The sequence below is a fragment of the Acinonyx jubatus genome, chromosome B3, assembly GCF_027475565.1.
Source record: "Acinonyx jubatus isolate Ajub_Pintada_27869175 chromosome B3, VMU_Ajub_asm_v1.0, whole genome shotgun sequence".
NCBI lineage: Eukaryota > Metazoa > Chordata > Mammalia > Carnivora > Felidae > Acinonyx > Acinonyx jubatus.
In genome coordinates this window covers 100,366,231-100,377,087 of record NC_069386.1, presented here as the reverse complement: position 1 = coordinate 100,377,087, position 10,857 = coordinate 100,366,231, and the positions used below count along the sequence as shown (strand labels likewise).

General features: G+C 40.4%; 1 long non-coding RNA gene across 1 annotated transcript; it reads left to right on the top strand.

The window, feature by feature from the left end:
* Nucleotides 1-3,766: 3,766 nt before the first annotated feature.
* On the top strand, nucleotides 3,767-10,007 carry LOC128316041 (uncharacterized). Its single transcript, XR_008299416.1, has 2 exons — nucleotides 3,767-9,238; nucleotides 9,874-10,007. It is a non-coding gene; the product is annotated as an uncharacterized LOC128316041 (long non-coding RNA).
* Nucleotides 10,008-10,857: the final 850 nt, after the last annotated feature.

Genomic DNA, 10,857 nt, shown 5'->3' with positions numbered 1-10,857 from the left:
ACTATATTTTATGGTTTTCAGAGTATAGGACATACATATTTTGGTCAATTTATTGCTATGCATTTGATATATTTGGTAGTAGGGTAAACAGTATTGTTTTTAATTTCAATTTCCAATTGTTTGCTAGTATATAAAAATACACTATTTTTATATATTGAACTTATATCCAGAAAACTTGCTAAAGCTCACTTATTATTTTTAATACCGATTTTTGTAGACTCCATAAGATTTTCTGCATAGACAGTTATGTCATTTATGAATAGACAGTTTTATTACTTCCTTTCCAATCTAATCATCTTTTATTTCTTTTTCTTACCTTATTGCACTGGCTGGAACCAGTACAGTGTTGAATAGAAATGGTGAGAGTAGAAATCTTTGCCTTGTTTCTAATTTTAGAAAGAATGCAGTTTTTTTACCATTTAGTATAATGTTAGCTGTAGATGCCCTATAACCGGTTGAGGAAGTTTCCTTCTATTCCTAGTTGGCTAAGGTGTTTTTTTTTTTTTAAACTGAGAATTGATGTTGGATTTTGTCACATATTTTTCTGCATCTATTCATATGATTCTTTTTTGTCTTTAATATGGTAAATTACAAAGATTGATTTAATAATAGCTTTATTGAGATACAATTCACAGAGCATAAAGTTCACCCTTTTAGAGTGTACAATTCAGTGGATTTTACTATATTTGCAGAATTATGCATCTATCACCACAACCAAATCCCATAACATTTTCATTATCCTAAAGGGAAACTCTGTTCCTATCAGGAGTCAGTCCCCATTTCCCCCACTCTCCCCAGGTCCTGGCAACCTGTATGGATTTGCCTATTCTGCACTTTAATATAAATGGAATCATATTCAATGTGGTCATTTGTGAATGGCTTCTTTCACTTGGCATAATGTTTTCAAGGTTCGTCTATGTTATGGCATGTATCAGTATTCCATCCATTTTTATGGCTAAATAATATTCTACTGTGATGATATACCACATTTTGTTTAACCATTCGTCAGTTAATGGGCATTTGATTTGTTTCCACTTTTTAGCTATTATGAATAACGCTGCTGTGAGCATTTGTTACAAGTGTTTGTGTCAACATATGTTTTCATTGCTCTTGAGTATATACCTAGGAATAGAATTTTTGGGTCATATAAGTCAGTCTGTTTCATCCTTTAGGGAATTGCCCCACTGTTTCCCAAAGTGGTTGTACTATTGTGAGAAAGTTGAATTTAACAGATAAGGCTATTTAGATTATTTATTTCTTCTTGAGTGAGTATTGGTAGTTTATGCCTTCCAAGGAATTTGTCCCTTTCATCAGTTGTTGAATTTATCAGCATAAAGTTGTTAATAGTTCCTTAGTCTTCTTTTAGTGTCTTTGTAATGTGTAGTAATGTCATCTCTCATTCTTACTATTGATAATTTGTGGGGGGTTTTCCTGATCAATGTAACCTACGTTTATCAATGTTATTGACTATGTATATTAGATATTTTAAAAATCTTTGTGTGTGTCACTCTGTCATGTGGAAAATTGAGTAGGCTCCAAGTACACCAGTAGGCAGGCTATCCTAGAGTTCATGAAATATAAAGGCTCACATACCCAATTGAAACGCATGGATCACACTTTTTATTAAATCAATGTACAGCACTGTGAGAAGCAAGGGGGGGAGAATGGTCAAGTTAAACACTTAGGATAGGGAACAAGTGGCATCGATAGGACTATCCTGGGGAATACTATGTTATATGTATTCTATCTCAGCTGCATCAGCTTTTCCTGCTGCAGACATGAAGACTAGAGTTGAGGTTCAAACAGGTGGATCCTGGGTCAATGATACTTGCTCTGTTAGAGAGGTGCAATTAGTCAGAATTGTAGCTTGTAATATAGTCTGTTGAACAGCCATGGACGGCACGTGGAACACTAGTAGGTAACACTAGTGGGTGGTCGAATTAAGGACTCATGAATATTGATATATAATGTATCATTGAACATTTAGTGCCCAGGTGCCCCGCAGGTATGTTATTACCTCATGAACCCTTGGATCTTGTAGCCCTTTTCACTGATGTTTAATCCATACATGCTCTATTTACTAATTACTGATCTATACTTGATGTATCTTATGAGTTCATCCACCCATTTCTTTTCTTATCCTCTATAGAATTGAATATTTTGAAACTGTACATTGAATACACTAAACCCTCCCCCTATTATTCCTTCTTTCTGTGACACAGTCACCTACTGGACACATACCACCCACTGAACAATTGTTAAATAAAAAATAAGCAATACCCTCAGCTAGTATTGCCATAGAAACATGTTTATTCAAACAAAGAGTTCCTGCAATTAAATACATATGGGAAATGATGGGTTTCTTTACTATAGGCCTTGTTAGTGCCCTAATGCACTAACCTTTCTGTGAGTGGTACCTTTCTGTGAGTGGATATCACATGTACTGTCCTCAACCTATTGACTGATGGACCACTTTACTCCAGGTGCATCACAGAACACATCTTAGGAGATGCTACCTTGGGAATTGCTCTGTGCAAGGCCTTAAAGAGGGCTGGGAAATGTAGATGTTTACTACAGCAGGTGTAGGCCAAGCAGTATACCTTGTGTACTTTATAAACATTCTGCTTTTCTGGGTTAGAAAGAAAATTATGACAAGAAGCAAGATAGGGAAATTGAAGTTACTCAGGGAGTGAACTGACCAAATTATTCATTCAAGGGTTTCTCTAATTTACCCTTTGGAATAAATCCAGGGACGGTGTCCCATTCCCAATCAGCACAGTGCTGACAATACTCTTTCACAAATGGCTTATAGACTGCTGCATAGGCAGGTGCTTTGAAAGGTATTAAGATTATACAAAGGACACTTCCTTTTCCACAATGCTGGGGAAATATGCCTAATAGGACTTCAGGGAACCCAGATCTCTATGCATGATTATCCTGGATGGTCAAGGGATTCTAAAGACTTGAAACTGAGTTTATTGGAGAATGTATCAATGGGAAGATAGCATGTTTCATTTAGTAGACAGCACAGGAAAAATAGAGCCGATCATAGGTCTTCTACCCGTTTTGCTCCATTTCATAGCCTCTGCCCCCCAACACCAACGTGCAGGCAAGTACTCCCACTTCTGGCCCCTCCCTCTCTTCTGCACACAAAGCGGCCTTCTTCTTGACACTCTTGTATTCTCTTCCTGGCACCCTTCTCCCAATCTCTACCTGTGTAAATCCTGCTCATCCTTCAAATTGTTTCCTCTGGTGAGCTCTACTCAACTCCTACCTACTAGGTTATGCTTTTTTTCCTAGCACTTATCACAAGTGTTAATTACTTAATGATTGTCTCTTCTATGAGGTTGTGAGTTGCGTGAGAGTGGAAACTGCATTGACTACTTCACTACTGAATCACCAGCACAAGGCACAGAGTAAGTGGTTAATAAGTCCAGGTGAATGATTGAAAACAATATAGGTGCTGATATATTTTGCAATGAATTTAGGGCAGTTTTGTCTTCCCTTGCCTTAGGTCAAAGTCTTCTCAATTCCCTTTCTCCAAGGCTTAGATTCTCCTCAGATTCTTTTTAGATACTCATTCCAAGAAATGCCTCTCTTATCTATTCCCTTATCAGACAAGAGTTTGACATCAGCATATACAGGCTAACGTCTCTCATGTAATCTAGAGCAAAGGAGCTTTGGAAAAGCAATGTTTTCTTTCTAAGTATGAGGTGTTCAGAGCTCCCAGTGAGCTTGAGACTGCAGTGAATAGCTTGTATGGCATGAAGGACTGGTGTGTCTGTGGAGAGCCACGAAGCAAGTTGTGTTTGCAATCATGCTGCTGGTGTTGCTGGGAAGAATGCATGGAAAGCTGTTCCAGGGTGGGCACGTTCTCTGCAATGTTGGGAACACAGCTCCTTAGCGGTAGAACAGTTATACTAGACCTGCTTCAATCAGTTCCTCCTCAGGGTACTTGCCTGCCTCTCACCTCTCCGATTTCACTCTCACACCCATGCCTGGGGCTTGAAATTTCCCTTGCCCACCCCAAAGTCACCTGCTTTCAAATGGATGGACATGATTAGGCAAATATGGCTGGAGGCAAAGTGGCTGGAGGTGAGGACAGTCTCTCTCTTGGGCTTTCTCTTGAGACAGGACTTTTTCTGAGGTGCAAACTTCCTTGAAGCACTAATGAAGACCTGCATCCCAAAGAGGAAGGAACATAGCTCTGCACTGGACAGAGCTGAATTTTACCCCTTGCTCTCAGTTGTTGTAAAAACTCAATGAGATAATGTGATTAAAGCCCTTAGGAGACCAGATTGCACATTGTTAGTGCTCAAAACATGGTAGCCATTTAACTATTGGGTGTTCATTGGATATTCTCAGAGGATTCTGTGTCTCCTGCTTCAGTAACATGACACTGGATGGAAATGGCTCGTTCACTTTTCTCTTTTCTCTACTAGACTGTAACATCCTTGTAGGCCCAAACCTAAAACAATGCATTCCAGATCCCATGATTAGCTCACATTCGTTGAGTGCTTATGATGTCAAACACTAAATGCTTTAATTCTCAAAACCCTAGAGTTAGGAATTACCGTTTTATAGTATTTATAGCTAAAGATATGGAGGCACCAAGTGGTTTAAGTAACTCACCCATTGTGATGTATCTAGTAAGTGGTGGAGACAGTATATAAATACAGTACGTGGGGTTCCAGAACCTGTGCTCTTTACCACTGCATTGCACTGCCTCAATCCTCATTCTTCTTAGGTTTTCCTCATTTTTCTCCACCTACACCGTGGAACGTATCATCCCTATTGTCTCCGTCTGTGCTTATGGGGCTAAAACTATTCTGTGATTCTCTTTGTGCTAATGCCTCACAATGCCTCATGTAATAGCACGCTCTACAATTGCTTCTCCATTTGTCTAGTGCTGGGTTTGGCATACTAAGTTTATGTACCAATTATGCTCTTTCACAAAGCATCTCTTGGTTCCATTGTCTGACTGGATACTAGACCGAGTGGATCACTGGGCAGACCTTTTATCCTTTTGTGTTCTTAATGACAACCATCTGTTTCCTAAAGCAATTGAAATCTTCAGTTATTAGCATAAAGGAAAAACATTGACTCTGGGCACAGCCTCACACTACTGGTACATGCCTGGGGCATCAGTTACCACCAAGGTTTGCCTGTCCACCTTTCTCAGAGAGAGTCTGGGTGAAACTGGGGTTTCCTTTCAAGAACAGATGCCCACGCCCCATGTGGTTTTAAAAAAACATGCAAATCGTATATACAAGAATATTATATATCTTTGGAGTTAAATAAATAATATAGCCATCATCCCTCTCAATAGAATATTATTGGATTCCACCCAGTCCTCTGCGTACCCCTCCCCCAACCCTCCCCCAGTAATGCCAATATGCTTTTCATTATACAAAGAGTAGGAGTTGTTTGAGAGCAATACTTTCTGGATGAGTAAGTCAGATGTGATTTCCAGGTACTTTGTGTGAAAGATGCTAGCAGCAAACTTGGGAGTATTCTGCGGTTTCACATTCTATTCAAACTGATGTTTCCGGAGAGCTGTTTCTGATTCTGACTTCACAACCACTGCAGCACAATAGTGTACTGAGAACAGATGTGTCAGTAAATTGTGGCCAATGTGAAAATTTAATTTTTGCCACAGCTGGGGACACGTACTTTTATGGCAACGGCCATTAGAATATTAAGCTGAGCAGTGTTGCAGATGGTGAAAAGCAGAATTCAAACAGCAGGAGGAAAGGTGGAGAATACCAGTGAACCAGTGTCCAAGAAAAATGGTTTCTGATAGGCAAGAACTTTGCTGTGAAACTATGTGAGAAAACTTGCGAGAGAATTTGGTCGTGGCCATAGGCATTCTACTCAAACAGGAATGCTAGTGGGATATCGTGTGCCTGTCCCTGAAGTGTCCACTCCTTCCAGGAGAGCCACCAGTTCCAGTACTAAGAAAGGTGTCTCAGGGGTGCCTGGGTGGCTCAGTTAAGCGTTGACTCTTGCTTTTGGCTCAGGTCATGATCTCACGGTTCATGGGATGGAACCCTGCGTCAGGCTCTGCGCTAACAGTGCAGAGTGTACTTGGGATTCTCTCTCTCTCCCTCTCTCTGCCCCTCCCCCACTTGCAGGCGCTCTCTCTCAAAATAAACATTAAAAAAAAATGCGTCTCAAGGACCATAAAAGTGAGAACCATTACTCCAGCCAGCAGATATTTGTGAAGTGGTTTAACAAGTTTTCATTATTTATTCCCTGCCACTAATGTACCCTTTGAAATAATTTCACTGTCTGTTCCGTCCCACCACTAATGAATTAGAAACACTCATGTCTGCCCAGGGCTGGAGGAAATGCAATGCAATTCTACCACAGATTTGGTAATGTCTGTATGCAGCGGCTAAAAGATCCAAAAAACTGGACATAATTTTCAGTGCTATTCAGTTTGTGAGAAGATTAAGTTAAAAACAACAACAAAGAAACTTGGAACTTTAAGGAAAATTGCTTTCAGAACTTGGAGGGGGGGTAGGGGACACATGTGAGACCATGAGGCAGAAACCCTTGGAGAGATGCCCAGAAAAGTAGTATCCCCATCAATCCTTCTCTATCCATCTCCTCTCCCCTAAAAAAGGCATGACTTCCTATTCTAGAACTAGAATGTGTGTGCTTCTTGCCTGTAGGACTTGCTGAAGATGATATGGCTGCAATTGAGTGACTTGGATAACTTTCTTCACCTTTAAGATGAAGTATATGGGTGCCTGGGTGGTTCAGCTGGTTAAGCATCTGACTTTGGCTTAGGTCATGATCTCACAGTTCATGGGTTTGAGCCCCGCGTGGGGCTACGCTGACAGCTCAGAGCCTAGAGCCTACTTCAGATTGTCTCCCTCTGCCCCTCCCCTGCTCACACCCTCTGTCTCTCAAAAATGAATAAACATTGAAAAAAAGAAAAGATGCTGTATTAAGTGGCAGCCTAATTGATATGTGAACCATGTTCTTTAGGATGAGGTGTTTTTTATTTAAGTAGGCTTCACATCCAGCATGGAGCCCAACATGGGGCTTGAATTCACAGCCCTGAGATCAAGACCTGAGCTGAGATTAAGAGTCAGATGCTTAACCAACTGAGCCATCCAGGCACCCCAGGATGAATTTTTATATCTCAGGAAACATACAGAAAATCTTCACTTGCATTCTTTTTTGTTATAGTTAGGATAGCCATATAATCATTTATCCTCAAAACCAGGACACTTGAGAATACAAGGAGGGTGCTATTAATAATTACACCTGGACAACATAAACCAGAATTGTTCCAGGCAAACTGAGATGTATGAACACTTATAGTACAATCTTGGTGTTCAATAAATGTTTTATCACATTATGTAGCTTTTAGGCCCCAAGCATGATAATCTAATTTTTTAAGTTTATTTTGAGAGAGAGAGCAAGAGAGTGGGGGCGAGGCAGAAAGGAAGAGAGAATCCCAAGAAGACACAGGGGGTGACCTCACAAACTGTGAGATCATGACCTGAGCCAAAATCAAGAGTCAGACACTTAACTAAGCCACTCAGGCGCTCTAGGACAACCTAATTTGAAAGAGGAATATTAATATAGGTATTATATACTAGAGGTGAAATCTTTTAGTTATGCTAATGCACCAAATACATCCCTTTGGCTAGAGGGAAGAGTGTTCCATTTTCCCCCTTGTGTACTTCGGATACTTTGAGCATTCTGATCTGTTTTATCGTAAGGTAAGTGAGTGAGCACAGGAAGCTAGTCAATTGCAGCAAATCGCACTACTGAGCTGAGCTCAAAGCTAAAAACTCTGTTCCCTGGAGTCCCCAGCAGTTGTGCTGTTCACTGAACCAAGAATGGATGCCTTCTAGAATTTGATCAGATTTCTATTGCAGATTCACCAGAGGTGGAGACTTATTACTACTTTTCAGATAAGAAATCTGGTGAAGTTTGTAGAGTTCACATTAATCCTCTTCATCCCACTTCTACAAAAAGCGTGGGTGCTAGTTCTTCCTAATCATTAGTCATGTAGTTGGGTCTTTTTTTTTGTAGAGATTTCTTTGGGCATTCAAGAAGGGATCCAGGTATTCATTAAGTTTAGTCCTTGGGATTTTTGTGTGTTGCAGTAACTAGGCAACAGTTCAGATGTTTTAACTTAGCATGTCCTGTACTAGCAAGTTTAAAAAAAGAACTGTCAAGCCATACTTGGCAGAACCTTCCTTGGACTCTCCCACCCTCTGTACAGTTCTCCTGTACATCTTGGCTGTTCCTCCACTGCTAACAGAGACCTCTTCTGTCTCGGCCATTCTGACAGCCTTGTCCAAGCCTTTCTCACCGAGGGGCGGCTAGATACCCAGTGTGCTCAATAATTGGTAGGACTGCAGCTAGGGGTTTGATCACCCATTACCTTTCGTTAACAACTCTTATATCCAGATCTTAAACCTACTCTTAACTGCTACGCCTTTGAACATAATTTGCCTTTGTTTATGAAGATATAACGAAGTTCTAAGTAGTTTAAGAATTGTGCTTATCCATCAACTATAAGAATATGCATTTCAAACACAAACTCTAGCTCTTTAAAGTGAATAGCCAATGAAACTGATTCAGTTGACATAAAACGTGTAAAAGGCCAGCTGCGTAATGTTCAATGTTAGATGGATTGGACTTTCTAGGTATACAATTTTGGAAGCAGAACTACAGCACTAAAGCAACCAGGATAGGCACATGTAAGATGTTGTTCCTAGTAGCAGCATTCTGTAGTACAGTGGTATACAGGAAAAGCTTTGCTATCAGTCACACCTAGGATTCTAATCTCAGTTCTTTACATAGGAACTGTGTGATCTCTATAACCTCTTATCCTTAGTTGCATCATCTATAAAATGGGGATGAGAACTGTCCTTGTCTTAGAGGTTTGCTGGGAGGCTTAACTGAGATAGTGCACATAAAATGTTTAGTAGTGTCAACTACTTTCGTCTCCTCCTAGATTGTGTATTATCTCAAAAGCAGAGGTGTTAAGAATCAAATGAGCTAACGTATGTAAAATGTGCATAGAAGCTATCATTAGCCCCCAGTAAACGAAGCCATTAAGTAGGACAATATATGAAGCTCTATTTAACTTGATCTGTCTAAAAAGTTAACCAGTTATTTTGGGAGTTTTCCCACAGCTTTGGAACCTACCAGTGGCAGCTTAAGGGAACAAGAACAAGTGGAAGAGAAAAGGCAATGGTCTAGACTGGTAAGCAAGCAACTGCATAAAAAGGGTACTGGATGCCTGAACAAAAAGTAGACAAACCCTAAGCCCTGGTGACAGAGTTGGCGCCATCCATTATTACTATGACTTTGGGAATTTACTTAAATAACCTTTTTAAGGTTTCCTTATCTCTAAAAAAGGATTCTTTTTAATCTACCTAACTTTAAGGATTGCTGGTCTAAATGGCGGTTTAAAAAAGAGGCTTAACATAAAATAAGGACCACAGCAAAAACTGACCAAAGTGTTACATTTCCTCTTAGATGATACTAACACTCGTAAGCATAGCTTAGATTCTAGGTGGCCTGAGATTCTATTATACTTGTGAATCTAGGATTGTGATTTCAGCAAACCTCAACAAAGAAACCATCATCTACAACCATTTCTGAAATTTAAAAGCAGCAAAACATCTGTTCCCCCAAGCAACTTATCTGTAAGTGCTATGAACCAACTTGTGTCCCCCCAAATTCACATCAAAGTCCTAACCCTGGATGTGATGGTACTCGAGGATGGAGCCTTTGGGAGTAATTCATTTAGATGAGGTTACAAGGGTAGGGTGCCCAGATGGGATTAGTGTCCTTATAAGAGACAACAGAGCTTGCTTCTTCTCTCTCCACTATGAGGACACAGTGAGAAGACGGCCATCTACAAGCCACAGAGTCCTTACTGGGAACTGAGCAGGACCAGCACCTTGACGGGAGGACTTCCTGTCCTCTAGAACTTTGAGAAATAAATCTCTGTTGGCTAAGCCACCCAATCTGTGATGTTTTGTTATGGCAGCCCAAGCTAATACAATAAGTAAAATGATAAAGTGGAAGAGTGGAATTGCTTTAGTGAAAGCACAGAGTAGGGAGGGACTAAGCTCTACCTTCTCCTCATCCCTGGAAGCACAGGGCACCACAAAATAAGAGTGAAAATGGAACTGTTCAATGCCCACACGAGGAGAATCATGTTTACATGCCATAGGAACAAACTGAGGGATGGCCCAAATTCTCTTCTTGTATTAGAATTGTGTATTGCATTGTCTTACTGAAAGTAAGTAAGCGAATAGGATTCTATTTTGCTTTAGAAATCTGCTGCAAAAGGATTGGTGCTAAGTTTTAATATGGTGGTAAAAAGAGAACCTGCTTGGGTCAGGTCCCCAGGGAAAGTGTTGGCTGAAACACTATCATCTCATGATGGAAGGAACCCTAGCCCACCTTTAGGAGATAGGAAGTAAGACATCAAATGCAACTTAAAAAAATTTACAGTTGCACGGTGTCCAATTATAAGGCAAAAAGCAGAAGGCTCTTTCAAAAGCATGATATAGTACAAGTGACTCGTTTATAGCCCCAACCACACTGGGGTTCAAGGCAGGCTAACAAACCCCCCTGTGGAAAGGGAATGGTGAACTGTACCAAGTTTATTAATGTGGCCCTCACCACAGGCACAGTAGTTATGACAAGAATAGAACAATCTTTCATAAAAGAAAGTGGGGGTGGTGGCAGCTGGGGCAGAGAAAGTCTGATTATACAGATAACCTGGTTACAAAGAATGACACAGCCTTGAAGGGAGAAGAAGAAACCCACACAATGGACACCATGTTGCTGAAAGTGGGTTTGTGGAGG